General features: G+C 39.7%; 1 protein-coding gene across 5 annotated transcripts in view; it reads right to left on the reverse strand.

The window, feature by feature from the left end:
* The window catches only part of ZNF536 (zinc finger protein 536), a 353,142-nt gene that overhangs the window by 250,269 nt on the left and 89,643 nt on the right, over positions 1 to 13,230 (reverse strand). The window lies entirely within an intron of this gene.

Raw genomic sequence — 13,230 nt, forward strand, 5'->3', positions numbered from 1 at the left:
GCTATGACTATAAATTTATAAATAATCTAAACAAAAACTCTACGAATAAAGATTTTTAAAATGTATTATTCACTGAAGAATTCTGTAAATAACCACTGAATACTTTCCACATTCAGAAGAAAAGAAAAATTCCAAAACATACCGAAGGAGTCACTATGAATTGTTCGTTCAGCTCTACCTACCCAGTGATTCTTCCCTTCCCCCCCTCCCCTCCCCCCTTAAACTACATCTATATAAATGGAAATTTGAATTCTGTAGTTTCTAATGCACTGTCTTTGTGGATTAGTTCATTTTTAGGCAAGTTACAGGAGTATCTAATGCAAATATTTACATTTACTGAAAGAAGGAGAAAAAAAAAAAAAAGAAAAAGAGTACCAAAACCATTACAGACATTATCTGAACAGAACATTTCAACCCTGCTGAATGCCTACGTTCTCTCAGCTATGTCCTTCTGGTCTCTTTTCCAGACCCTTTTTTCAAATACTTACGTACCTTCACCCAGGTGAGCAGATGCCATTGACCAACACAATGACAGTCACTAAGCACATTTCTTTCCTATGATTGCTTGAGCTGCCCAAAAATTTTCCACCTGCCAAATCATGTCTTGCTTTTCTCAGCTTAGTTGGTGTCTTGGTTGCTGTTCAGTGTTTAGAAATCTTAATCTTTAGAGAAATTCATTACAGTAAAGAATAAGAATAGAAGGGAGGAAATACAATTTGAATGAGCTCATGCCTTCTGCTTAAGCTCAAAGAAACTCAAACTTTGGAAATGCAATTTCCAGGTAAAGATGAAAGATCCCCTGTTACATCTCTGCAAACCAGAAAACAACTGACACTTAGCAAGTTGTCCTATCTCAGACAGAAACAGCGTGGATGAATCTGGCTAGTCCACTTGCACTTCTCTTTCTGAAATCACTAATAAAGTTTGAGAGGGGTTATTTTTAAAGCAGCTCTTAGAGTGTTCCAGCTCACTACTGTCAGCTTCAGATCTCAAATGTAATTTGATTTATAATTACATTTTAAAAACTAGCATTAAAATAACATTAGAGGGGTCATAATCTGAACTTTTTAATAGTTAGGCACGTAGCATACATTTAGAAACGGATCTCCAACAGGATTCATCTGGAACATATTCTGACTAGAATTCCTTCTTCCACCCATTTCAGTAGTCTGATGAAGCTGGTGTGCCAAGAAGCCATTGTGGAGCCCTATATTTCAACGCTGTTTCAAATGTAAACAGATTGAAATACACTGCTGGACATTTGTTAGTCAAAGTCTTTTCTTGCATTATAGCCAGGCCCATGTTTGTAAACAGCGATGGGTGAGAAAGTGCTGGAGAATCTGGAATTAGGCCTCTGCACTGAGAAGATGTAGATACCCTGCAAAATCCAGTTGGCTCCATTGCTCCTGAACTTTGGAGCAGCTTTACTTTTCTTAGCCTCTGTGGCACAGATTGATTTAGGGGCACTGACTTCCAGGAACTACTCAAATTGGTCAAGTTATGCTTGTGCCAGCCAAAACTCATGTACAGTGAAAAAGCAGTGGTCCCAACTGCTAATACATGGGTGTCCGCTGAGAACTACCTGTCCCCCAGCTGTGCAAACAACTCAAACTGGCATTCAATGAACTTCACAATATTGTGCCTGTAGCTGCGAGCTTGGCACCTCCTGAACACAAGATGGGGTTCAGATGGGGCACAGACTCATTGCAAAGTTTGCCTTGTTCTCTGTGTCTGACCTTGGGATAAGAAAACTTCCCAACTAATCAGTTCTACACTGGTGCCTGACTGCAACTTCAGAGGCAAAAGACAGACAAGGAATTCAGTTTCTGAATGCTAGTGCTAAAGCAAATGATCTAGTAAAAAATAAAAAAAATAATAAAAAAAGGGCTGTGCCTTAAAACCAAGTTTGAAATTTTATAGGCTTTTACTCCATAATTTGTACTTGAGCCTTCTGTTATTTTTAAACAAATCTAATTTCTTACAGCTGTGAAATTTACATTTTAAGAGTGTCTAGTGGCCATGTGCATTAATTACTTTATTGTAATATTTTAATGAGTTTGGGGTTCAACTCTGAAAGAATCCTGCTGAATCCTTGTTTCCCCACAGAATTACACTAGAACCTGATTCAGTCACAACTTCACACACCCTGATCCAAATCCTGATGGACTTCCATAATATTTTCAGTTGCCTTATAAAGTCCCTGAACTTTAAAACTGGCTCCAAATCTTGGGACTTCTCACCAAACTAGGTCTACCTTGAGTCAGGAGCAGAGCCAGGCTTTGAGAAAGTTTGTATTTGGAGCTGAACTTACTGGCTGAGCCTGATCAAAATGGGAACAGGTAGCAAAATGCAAAATTCAGCTGTGACAGCTAACATTTGGGCCATCTTGTGCCTAATGACACTTACACATTGATGCAAGTGCTTCCAGCTTAGCATATATGACATAAAAACATTTAGGTCTAGAAGATTAGCTTCCCCACAGGGCACCTAAATTCACCAGGGAAGATTGGAAAAGCACTACTGGAAGATTTCCACTTTGTGCAAAATAGTCGAGAAGCATAACAATATCCATACTTCTGCCATGGTATTCCCTTTATGGATTTCGGTGGTTTGTGTCATACTAAATTATTTCTTCTTCATCTGTGAGTGTGCATAATAGTGGTGGGAGATAAGTAAAATGAGACTGTTTTTTCAGGCAGCTTTCAGCCAGGACTTAGTGCCTGTGCTTGCAGCGTTGCAGGTGTAACTACTCGTCTTGGGGGCTGAGGCAGAAACCTCCAGACCACGGAGGATCTCTGCAGTTTGAAGATAAGAGATAAACCTTCTCACAGCATCTAAAGGCACTTTAAATCTCTATGAATAAGCTACAGATGCAAACACATAACACTGAAAACTGGGTTCAAGTACAAACAGAGATAACTGCAGGAAAAGGGGGACTGACTGTGTTAGTTGACTCCGGTAGCAGGAAGAGGTTCATCAGTTGTCAAGTGCAACCGCACACGCTGCACCCACAGTCACACTTGGAAATCTGGCCACTTATGTCCACAACTCTCACCTCTCTTTGCTAGGGCAAATGCAGAACTGTAACTTCAATGAACTATCCAGCTTTTTTAAAAACCATGTTTTTAAACCACTTACAATAAGAGCAACAGTTATTATTCAGTACATGCTTTTTATCAGATTGAAGATAAACTTTATTATAACTGGTGGAGATGGTATCAATGATTTGTGGTCTATGTGAATTCTGTAATGAGAAATGGTAATCTGTCTTGGGGCAAACAATATTGTTCTGTTTACTATGCAATTAACAATATTAAGTCAAGATTCTATAACTGATAGCTGAAAATAGGGGTGGTAGGAAGAAACTAGAAGCACTGGAAACTTTCACAGGACAATTATCTGAGGACTATAAATTATTTACGGTGCTTTAGCCTGACATTCTCTCTCATCCTCACAAAGATGTTCCTTGCTGCTTCAGAGATGTTCACTGTAAAAGTATCCAGACTGTAAGCAGTTTGGGGCAAAGCCATAATCTCTCCTTGTCGCAAGTACTAAACATACAGGATAGTGCAGTAAGATAATTTTCAGAAAAGCAGCAATAAAATCACAAACACACACAAAAAAATAGTTTTACTTTGGAAAAAGTATGCTAATGAACCACCAAGAATGACAAAAAGAGAAGTGAGACCTAATCTCCGATTCTTGATATATTTGGTGAAAATAAAGACAGAGTACCTCCCTCCCATTTATCTTCTTCAGTTTTATAGACTGAGTCCCATACCTTCCTGCGACTGAAACCCTGTACTCCTTGTTTACTCTTAGATCAGCCTTAAGCAACCACCATATGGAGCTGTGAACACCACAGACATAGCAGAAACAGTCCTTAACTAACGGTCAGAGTAAATTGTATTGGGAGTCAAGTGGGGCCACTTTCAAGTGGCTGGTTAAGACAAGGGCTGACCTATAATGGAGCTTCTCTGTAAAACAATACATTTTTGACTTTACGTTATAAAGTACAGAATTGTAAGTATGATTGACCACAGAAATCTCACTGCCTTTTTCTAGCCCATCCCTTAGCTGTACACATGCAGTCCAGCCCTTTTGGCTCTGGTTCTGCAGCGGTAATAATTTCGAGGTTACCTCAACAGGAACTCGTGCGGAGCTATGGCACAGCGCTTTCGTAGTGAACAAGCAAGACCTATGAAGTGCTAGGGTCTTTCTGGCTAAATTGATCTTAAAAAAAAAAAAAAAAAAAAAATCAAATGATTGCATTCTTAAACTAGCCAATTCCATTTGTAGCTCTCTGGAAATGTGATGCTCCACGGAGAGCTCCATTGCACCCAGCAGGCAAAAGCCACATTTAAGACAGCATGACGCACCAGCGCTCTGGCAACCGGGATGCGACAAGGAAGTGACTGCTTCTGGCAGCCTCACAGCCCCTCTCCTGCACCTCTCGCCCTTAAGGATCGGTGCCTTAAATTCCCATATACCACTGAACAATAACGTCTGGCTGATCCAGAAGATTAGCAGCTTATTCCACCTTTGTTCTCTGCCTTCTTTTAAGATGAGCAATGAATGACACCACAGCAGGCACAACCCTCCAGCACAAAAGCTAACAAAATTGTAGGATGTTTTAAGGAATGATGTAAAACTTAACAAGAGAGTTTTAGAAGTGCATTCCTACACAGAATCTCTATATAAAACCCAGTGCTACATGGAAAGGCTCTCAAATTCCCTTTCCTAAACACAAAATCGGCATCAAATGTCTGCAAGAGCAACCTCTTTAAAACTGATAAAAATAAAAACAGTTTTAATAAAGTGTGCACTAAATTTGGGAGTTTCCTTTGCACAAGATAACACTGAATCAAAGAGTTTCACAGCAATAAAACAGATACAGTAAATTAAATAGGAAGAAAAATAATGATGGGAGCATAAAACTTCATGTTCCTGTACATAATATGTCAGTGATTGGTGGAAGCTACACACAAACTTCTACTTTCTAAAAAACTACTGTTTGGAAGAAAAACACTCAATAATTGATATTTATAGGGCTTAATTCCCTGTTCTGAGGAGGTCCTGGATCTGGTCATTGTTCATTGCTATTGTTCAAAATTTACTCCCACATTAAGAACTTCTCCCATACTAATAAACAGGTATAATAGTTTTCTCCAGAGAGCATTTTTTTTCTTTCACTAATTAGCCTACTTAAATATTTTAATGGAACTACTGACGTACAATAGCACAAAAGGTCCTCTGACCATAATATAAAGTGAGAGATGAGATTCCTAAAAACTTTTGTATGAAGGAGGTCTAGGATTTACAAAACAGCTCTCAAACTATTTTTAAAGGTCATAAATTAGGTACTCTCTTAAATGTAATTCAATCATCCACTGTTATAGTAGTTTGATTCTATTAGTTGTCCTATGTGTTTTACAAAACAGAACTCCATTAACATTATTCACTTATAGTTTCCCTCTATAAGTGGATATTCTGCTCAACAGGCTTTAAATAGATTTTTTTCCCCCCTGAAATTGCTATTAAGCATACTTTTACTCAAAGGGCAAAGTAGGCATAGGATTATGCTTGTACTTCATGCAAAGGATACATTTTCAGCAATCAGAACCACATTCCTATGAAGTAAAAATACTCTATATAAGCCGATTGTTTCTATCCCTCCTAACCTTGCTCAATAAGGACTCTATTCTGATCTTTTGAGTTACACACAAGTTTTCCAATTTGGCTGAATAAAGGTATCTTGTTGGGCAGCTTGATGAACATATTCCGTGTTTTGAATTTTGACCTTGGCATGTTCAAGGTGGATTTCAATTATAAGATGCTGCCCAGAAGGGAAAAAAAATATTTAATTTATTATTTTTTTTTTTTTAGATCAGGATTTATTTTACTTTCTTCAGTTAAAGAAAGCAGTACAGAAGTCCTGCTTTTACATACCTTTGCTTTAGTGAACCAGTGAAAATATAAACCTTGATAAAGAGACCACAACACATATATAGCCACAAGTTTTTCAGAGCATAGCCTGCAGTTATATTTCAGCTTCAGAAATGTCTACTATAGATCATTCACCTCCAATTTCGTGTTGATTTCACTGTGAATGAATGTGTGCCCTCACCTCTCACAATTTAGATGACTGTTCTGAACAAGATAAAGAATACACAAGTACATGCAGAGGAGCACAGTGCTGGGCCAGCCCACTTATCCCATAGCCAGCCTCAAAGCATCTCAGCCACCTTGTGACGCTGAGCTTCATGCCCCAATAATCCGACCCCCAAACAGGCCCTGACCCATTACAACGGTGTAGTTGCAACAGCACAATCTGTACGTAACAATGTGTATGTCTGGAGAGCCAAATCCTCCTTCAGCTGGTTGCCATATTCTATGTTCATGTCTTACTTCTTAAAACAGGACAGATGCCAGAAACCATACACTGTTGTTCTTTTCATTGGCTACGCCAATCCCAGATAATCAAGTCAGTCACCAGCAGATACTCTTTTCTCAGAGGAAAGGGTTGAATTTCACCTGACCACTGAGCTTCAACTTGCACTTGAGGTTCTAATTTTCTTCTGGTCTTAGCCCATTTCTGTCTCGCTCTGGCACACACTGCCCTAGTAAGTACATTTATTACCTCAGTAATTCCTCCAGGGCCTGTCTTACTTTCACTTTATATCTGGACTCACATAAGCATCTCCCCATTTTACAAGGAAACATTTATTAGCCTCTGATAGGAGTTTCCTGTTCCATCATGCTGAATCCCATTGTCTATTATTCTTCAAAAGCAGGCTAACAAGTTGCACACTCCTAAGCAGCTCTCACTCGAGGCGTACGAGCGCTGGCAGTGCAGCAGCAGGCGCAGAGACACATGGGGGACAGCAAGGCACTTCAGGTTTTCTCCCAACCCTGTTTGCAAACCCTTGTTCAGCTGACCACACATGCAGTCATACAGGACCCTTACACGGTGGTAGCATTCACCAGATACCAGTGGGACTGGGTGGGCCGGCAATTTCTAGGGTGCCCCATTCATGCTCCTTTTTTGTGCCCCTGGGACCAGCACAGGAAAGGACTACGAAAGTCTCCTTCACTCAAGGATTCCTCAGCTATGAGGTTGATCTTATTACTTTGGGACACTTGAACAGTAGAGGGTAAGCCTATTATATCACAAAACCAGGGATTTCTGCTGTAATTCCTCCAGTTCCCAGCTAATTATCTTACTTGAGATGGTGGGGTTTTTTTTTCCTGGTAGTTGTGGGTCATCACTGCATATTCCTGTTTCTCCAGATCCACCCTGCAAAACTCCACAGTGCAGCAACTGTTTGGTAGAGCAGGTACCATCCAAAACCTGTTCAGCCTTCCAGTGTTATACAGGAAACTCTGGCCATGATCTGCCGCGGAAACCACAGCACAGTCAGATTTTCAAAGGACTTAAAGTATAATTGCTAGAAAATAAAATGGCATGGATTTACCGCAGATGAAGATCTGGACCCACCCTAGGGACAAGGAAACGATTTCAATGCAGTCTATTTTACTAGAAACCATGCAAAGTCTCCCATTCACACCAGCCTGCTATTTTTTACTTCTATGGAAGCAGACAACATTTGTATTCGGCTGCTCACTTATAAATAAAAAACATTTTTACATGGGTGGACTGGAGTGGTCTTCCCCCCCCCCCCCCCCCCCCGCCTTTTTTTCGGTTCCCATTATTTTATATATTACGCACATGTTCTGTCAGCGAAGCTCACTTTGTTATCTGAAACATCTGTGGTACCCTGCTGTGGAGAAGGCCAACACTGCTGCTGCTGTTGCTGCCTGTCTTTATTAGCCACTGATTTGCTGATGTAGTCCTCCGACAGCGTGCAGCGCTCCGGCTGGCCTCCGCAACACTGGGGCTGCGCGGCAGAAACAATGGGATTCTGTGAACCGGCAGAGAGGTCCTGTTGGCTCACAGTATGGCAGTTACCATCTATATGAAGATATAAACCCAAGGTTTCCTCTGTGCATTCATGCAAGCACCAATTTTAATATTTCTAAAGAAATGTATGTGAATGTATATGTAAACTGAAAGGATAACACCTTTGCAGAGGTGGCACATACACATCAAAGTGAAAGGACCTGCTTGAGGCTCTCCCAAGGCCTGACTGTTGAGCAGCCATAATAGGTCTTATTTTTTGGCCTAATGAAAAGTTACCTGGATTTCAACCTTATTTTCAGGTGCTTTTTACAGTCCTAGTTCTGGCATACTGCACAGTCTCATGAAACTCTCTGGGATCTACTGTTACTGTAAAGATTATTACCTAAGGTATGGATTTCTTATGGAGCCATGACAAGATTTTCAAAGATCAACTTAAAGATGAAAAATCTGTTATATGTTTCTTAAATAACATTTTAGAGATAAGAAATTCAGGTCACTTGACAGAAGTGAAGCTATTTCTACTTATTTTATACATTTCTGCAAACAATTGCATGTTGGTAAAATCAGCTTAACCATTTCCCCTCTGAAAAATCAAAACCATCTTATCTACATAGGGATTTCTTATGCAACAGATGAGTGAAATACATACTCGATTTAAGAATCTGAGAAATATGATCGTTAAACCACAAAATTTAAGAACATCATTCAGGGAAAGATGCAAGAACAGCTCACGAAAACACTCACATGGACCAGATTTCCAGCTGATGGCATTACTTTTACAGGTCTAGTCTTCTAAGAAACTCTCTCCCTTAAAAAAAAAATATTTATTAATGACATAAAAACCTGAGCTGAGTTCCGAGTCCCATAGGTAAACTCAAACCATCTTTCTGTAGGTTTTCTGGATCTTCCAAGGACTCTGGGCCTGATTCAGACAGTAATTATGGTACGGAAACATCATGTGACTGCTGTCACAGATCTTTTATATGCAAGTCAGTGTGCATGTGTGTCCAATTCAAGATTCAAAATTGAAGACTTATGTGGAGATAATTATAAATGAAAATAAAACACAGCTTTTGAAAAAACACCCCATTTTCTTTATAAAATAATTGATCACCTAGCCCCAATAGGAAGCTCCAAAACTTACTATATAATGAAGTGCTAGTAGCAGGCAGCTTGCTATCTCTTTCAGGAGCAAGACCATGATGACAAGAAAAAAGAACCAAGAAAAAAAATGCCACGAAGGCATCTTTTCCCTCCTCATCTCCCTGTTGCTTGAAGCATTACTTACTTTCAGATTTGCTTTATTTATATTACATATCATTAGTACCCCCAAACCAGCTAAATTCTGTGCAAACACAGGAAGGATCTTTCCATATTTAAAATCAACCTCATTTCCCATGCCCTGAAAATAACTGAGATGTGATGGCAGAATATCACTGGTCTACAAAGTAATCTTTGGATTACCCAGCTAACAACCTGGTGTACAGTAGAACAAGCTTCAAAGCTGTTCTTCAGCCAATACATCCTTTTTATCTATATTGGACAAAGAACTCATCTGATAGTCACAGGTTGTCTCCCTGCTCCATGTGAGACACTGGAAGAGGCTGCCCAGAGCAGCTGTGGATGCCCCATCCCTGGCAGTGTCCAAGGCCAGGCTGGATGGGGCTTTGAGCAACCTGGTCTGGTGGGAAGGTGTCCCTGCCCGTGGCTGGGGGGCTGGAACTAGATGACCTTTTCCAACCCAAACCATTCAATGATTCTATGATATCCCCAGAGAAAGGAGGCGGCATACTGTTGCTACTGCTGCCACTTACTAATGATTGTCTCAAGAGATGGTATTTCAAATCCTCTGTTGGCCAGTGACGTCACAGGTGCTTTCCACTGCCAGAGGAGTACAAAGTACCTGGGCAACAGCAAGGATCTGATCTTGCTACAAGATTGTTCCTATTTGGGAGAAAGTGAAGGGAAGGAATAAAATTAATGTGTAAGCATAAACAAGCCCAGAACTTAGAAGATGAACTGAAAAGACAATTATCTTTATAAATTTTAAAACTGCAAACAGATTCATGCAGGAAAATTTTCCATCTGTCCAGATCCTTCTGCAGGACATATGTGGAAGATAGCTTCAAGTTGGTATATTTCTTTATATGTAGCTTTTTCCTAAGATAATTATGGTTGGGGATGGGGAGGGAATGTGCAATGGTAGTAATTTCTTTTACCCTTTGTGTATGTCACCGTCTATTGTTACTCCATTTTTTAACATTCATCTGAATATTTCATCCATGCAAAAATTGGTCCCAGTATCTTTTTTTCTGAATAGTGTTTGGCGGTCATTTCTTCACAACTGCAAACAATCCTCTATTGCTATTGAGTGCTACAGTCAGGCTCGTTTCACACTGGAGGTTAGAATCTGATCCTAAGTCCACTAAATCACAGAGTCTTTTTAAAGTTTAATCTTGAGAGGATTTGGGTTGTAAACAAAGGACACCATACATGGGGAAAGAAACAACAGAAAACTATGAACTTATGACTCTAATGCAACCCTGAGTTCAAACTTTGTGTGTGATTTACCAAGAAAATTCTGAGCTTTCGGCAGTGGTGCACACGCCCTGGCATGTGGGCAAAACTAAACTGAGCATTGATGCTTACATCCAAAACACACATATGGATCCCATTTTACTATGGACGTGATTCTTCATGTGCAAAACATGTGTCTGACTGGTTTTCTTTGGCTTTTTAAGATGTGCTTTTTTTTTTCTTTGCTGGGGGCAGGGAGAAGAGAAGTAAATAAATAATTTGGTGCTTGAATATACATTATCTATGAAGAGAACAGACTGGGATTCCAAGCCAGGTAAAAAGCCTGTACTTCAGCTGGAAGTATCCCTTTCAGCAAACAACCAAATGCCAACAGTGAGAAACACAGTCCACTATACAACGTTAATCTATCCCACTCTGCAATTGCTAGATAGGAAAGGGGGGAAAAAGGGCTCCAGATGCTAATAACTTGGAAGTGGTAATTAGAGGAGTCCACATTACTGTTACGAGACTCCCATCTTCCCTCAATTACTGGAAAGAAAATTTTGTCCAGTGGGTCTCCTTCTCGCTTCCAAAACGTGCAGCACTTCTGTGTTCCTAAGCTCCATCTCCTTCTCACTGAACACATCAACAGGAGCTCGGATTGGGCCTGGAAAACTTTTTAAGCTTCTCCAACATTAGAGGATGCCATATTTCCCATACAAAATGTAAGGAAAATATTCAAGGTTATAAGTTGACCTAACAGGAAAGTACCACAAGCCCCAACTTTTTGCTATACAAGATCAAAATTGCCTCCCGCAGCCCCAGCCTGAGTGCAACAGAGAACAAGAGAGTCTGCGCCACTTGCTTTAAAGGGTAAAAACTATCTTTAAAGGCTCGCTGAGCATTTATAATCTCTGGGACCACAGAGACAAAGTCAATCTGGAAAGGGTCTGAACATCGCATGAGAAAGTAAAAGGAAAAATACACTTATCACAAAGAGGGAATGCATTTGTATTATTGTATTGAAATAGCACAAGGCTAAAATGACAGGCTATAAATTTTTCTCTTGGAATGCAACCAATATTTTCCATTTCAAGTAACAACAATGTAAGAAAGGAAGACTCAGAATTAATAGAAATTATGGACACAAATTGGTAGGTACTTAGGTAAGAGAACCTCAAATTTGGGTATTGGTAAAGGAGAAAAGGTTAACTAGCTCTTTGAGCAACCCTTGAATCCATTTACACTGCTGACAAACTGACCAAAAAAAAGCATGCTTAGATTTTACTGACAATGTCCGTCTTTATAGTTCTCAGATTCATAGCCCAGAATGTTACGGTAAATTCTTGGCAGTAAAAAGCATCTTTTTCTTTTATCCCTGAAATTTAACATCAGACATACCACTAAACCTAATCTACAACTCCAAATAATAGCAGCAACAACAGTAACTACATGGTTCTGCAGTGATGAGAATTAAGTTATAGAAATTTCTCAATTCTGCTTTTTCTGATTTTTCATTTCATTAAGCAACCATGAATTATTGAATATTAGTAATTTGAAATCACTGACGTGCCTTAAGATATACATTTACAGACTACTAGTATCTTTATTAGCCTTTCTGTTGCTGTAAACTGGCTATTGAAACATTGGATGCTCATTTAAAAAAAAAAAAAAATCAAAAAAATAAGCAAACCAACCAGGACTGAACTGCAAGGAGACTACTAGCCAAAGCCAATGTACCTTAGCAAAGCTGGGTCCAGAACAATCTCTCCTCCATTTTAAGATCCAGTCCTGCATTTGTTTAGTGCATGTAATTCCCTGTGAATTTCTAACAGCTCCATTGAACCTTGGGAGATGTCTTATAACTGAAACTAAAGCAAAGTCCGCATTTTCCCCTATGCAGACTTCTAAAAGAGGACTGCGAATGTTGTAAAAGAGAAAATAATTTTTTAAAAATCAATGCAAAGGTATTTAGCACAGGTGTTCCTGTTACCGTGCTACATTTGGAAAGCCCACACATTCAGTGCACCTTCAATTCGCACACCCAGCTGCGTGAGGTGGTGGTCTATTGTTAGTTTACAGGTTTGCAATAAAAAGCATGAAGTAATATTGGCAAGCTGAGGAGCTTTTTTTTTTTCCTTATGATGTCTCCCTGCATCTATTTATCTAGTTCTCCTTACTTTGTTTCCGCTTTTATATTCAGTGTATTCAAAAAAGGGTCAGAATAGGTTTTAAAGATGTAGTGCCACGCTCAAGCCTTTTGAACACTAAGAGAAAACCTCAAAAGGTTCACGCATAAGGGAACAAAGATATAAGGATAGCTTTGAACCTGAGGGGCTCTCTCACTGCAAGCAAGTGCATTGCCAGCATGTCACAGGTGTACACCACATGAGCAAGTGAAAAAATAAAATGCAATTGTGAAGGGGTGTGATGCTGACGGGTCCGAGTCCAGAATGCATTAATCCCAGGGTGAATGTGTGCATCTGTTAGATATTTATGTAGTTCCTACTAGTAGTTTGTACAGATATCTAAGCAGGTGAACATCAACAGCTTTGAAACCATATGTTAAAGGGAGCCTGCAAGATGGTACAAGAAGGCTATCAGGCAATACAGGCCTGAAAAGGGCAGGTGAGCACCTACCGATTATAACGTCGCCCTGCTTAGTCGGGACTCCTGGGCCCTATGTCAGACTCCTGCTGATGTAGCTGTGCGACACGGGGGCAAATAACTGAAATCTTCTTAATTTCCCCAACCTTGAACAAGAGATATTAAATATGATTACAGAATTACAA

The sequence above is a fragment of the Falco biarmicus genome, chromosome 15 (genome assembly GCF_023638135.1).
Source record: "Falco biarmicus isolate bFalBia1 chromosome 15, bFalBia1.pri, whole genome shotgun sequence".
Taxonomy (NCBI): domain Eukaryota; kingdom Metazoa; phylum Chordata; class Aves; order Falconiformes; family Falconidae; genus Falco; species Falco biarmicus.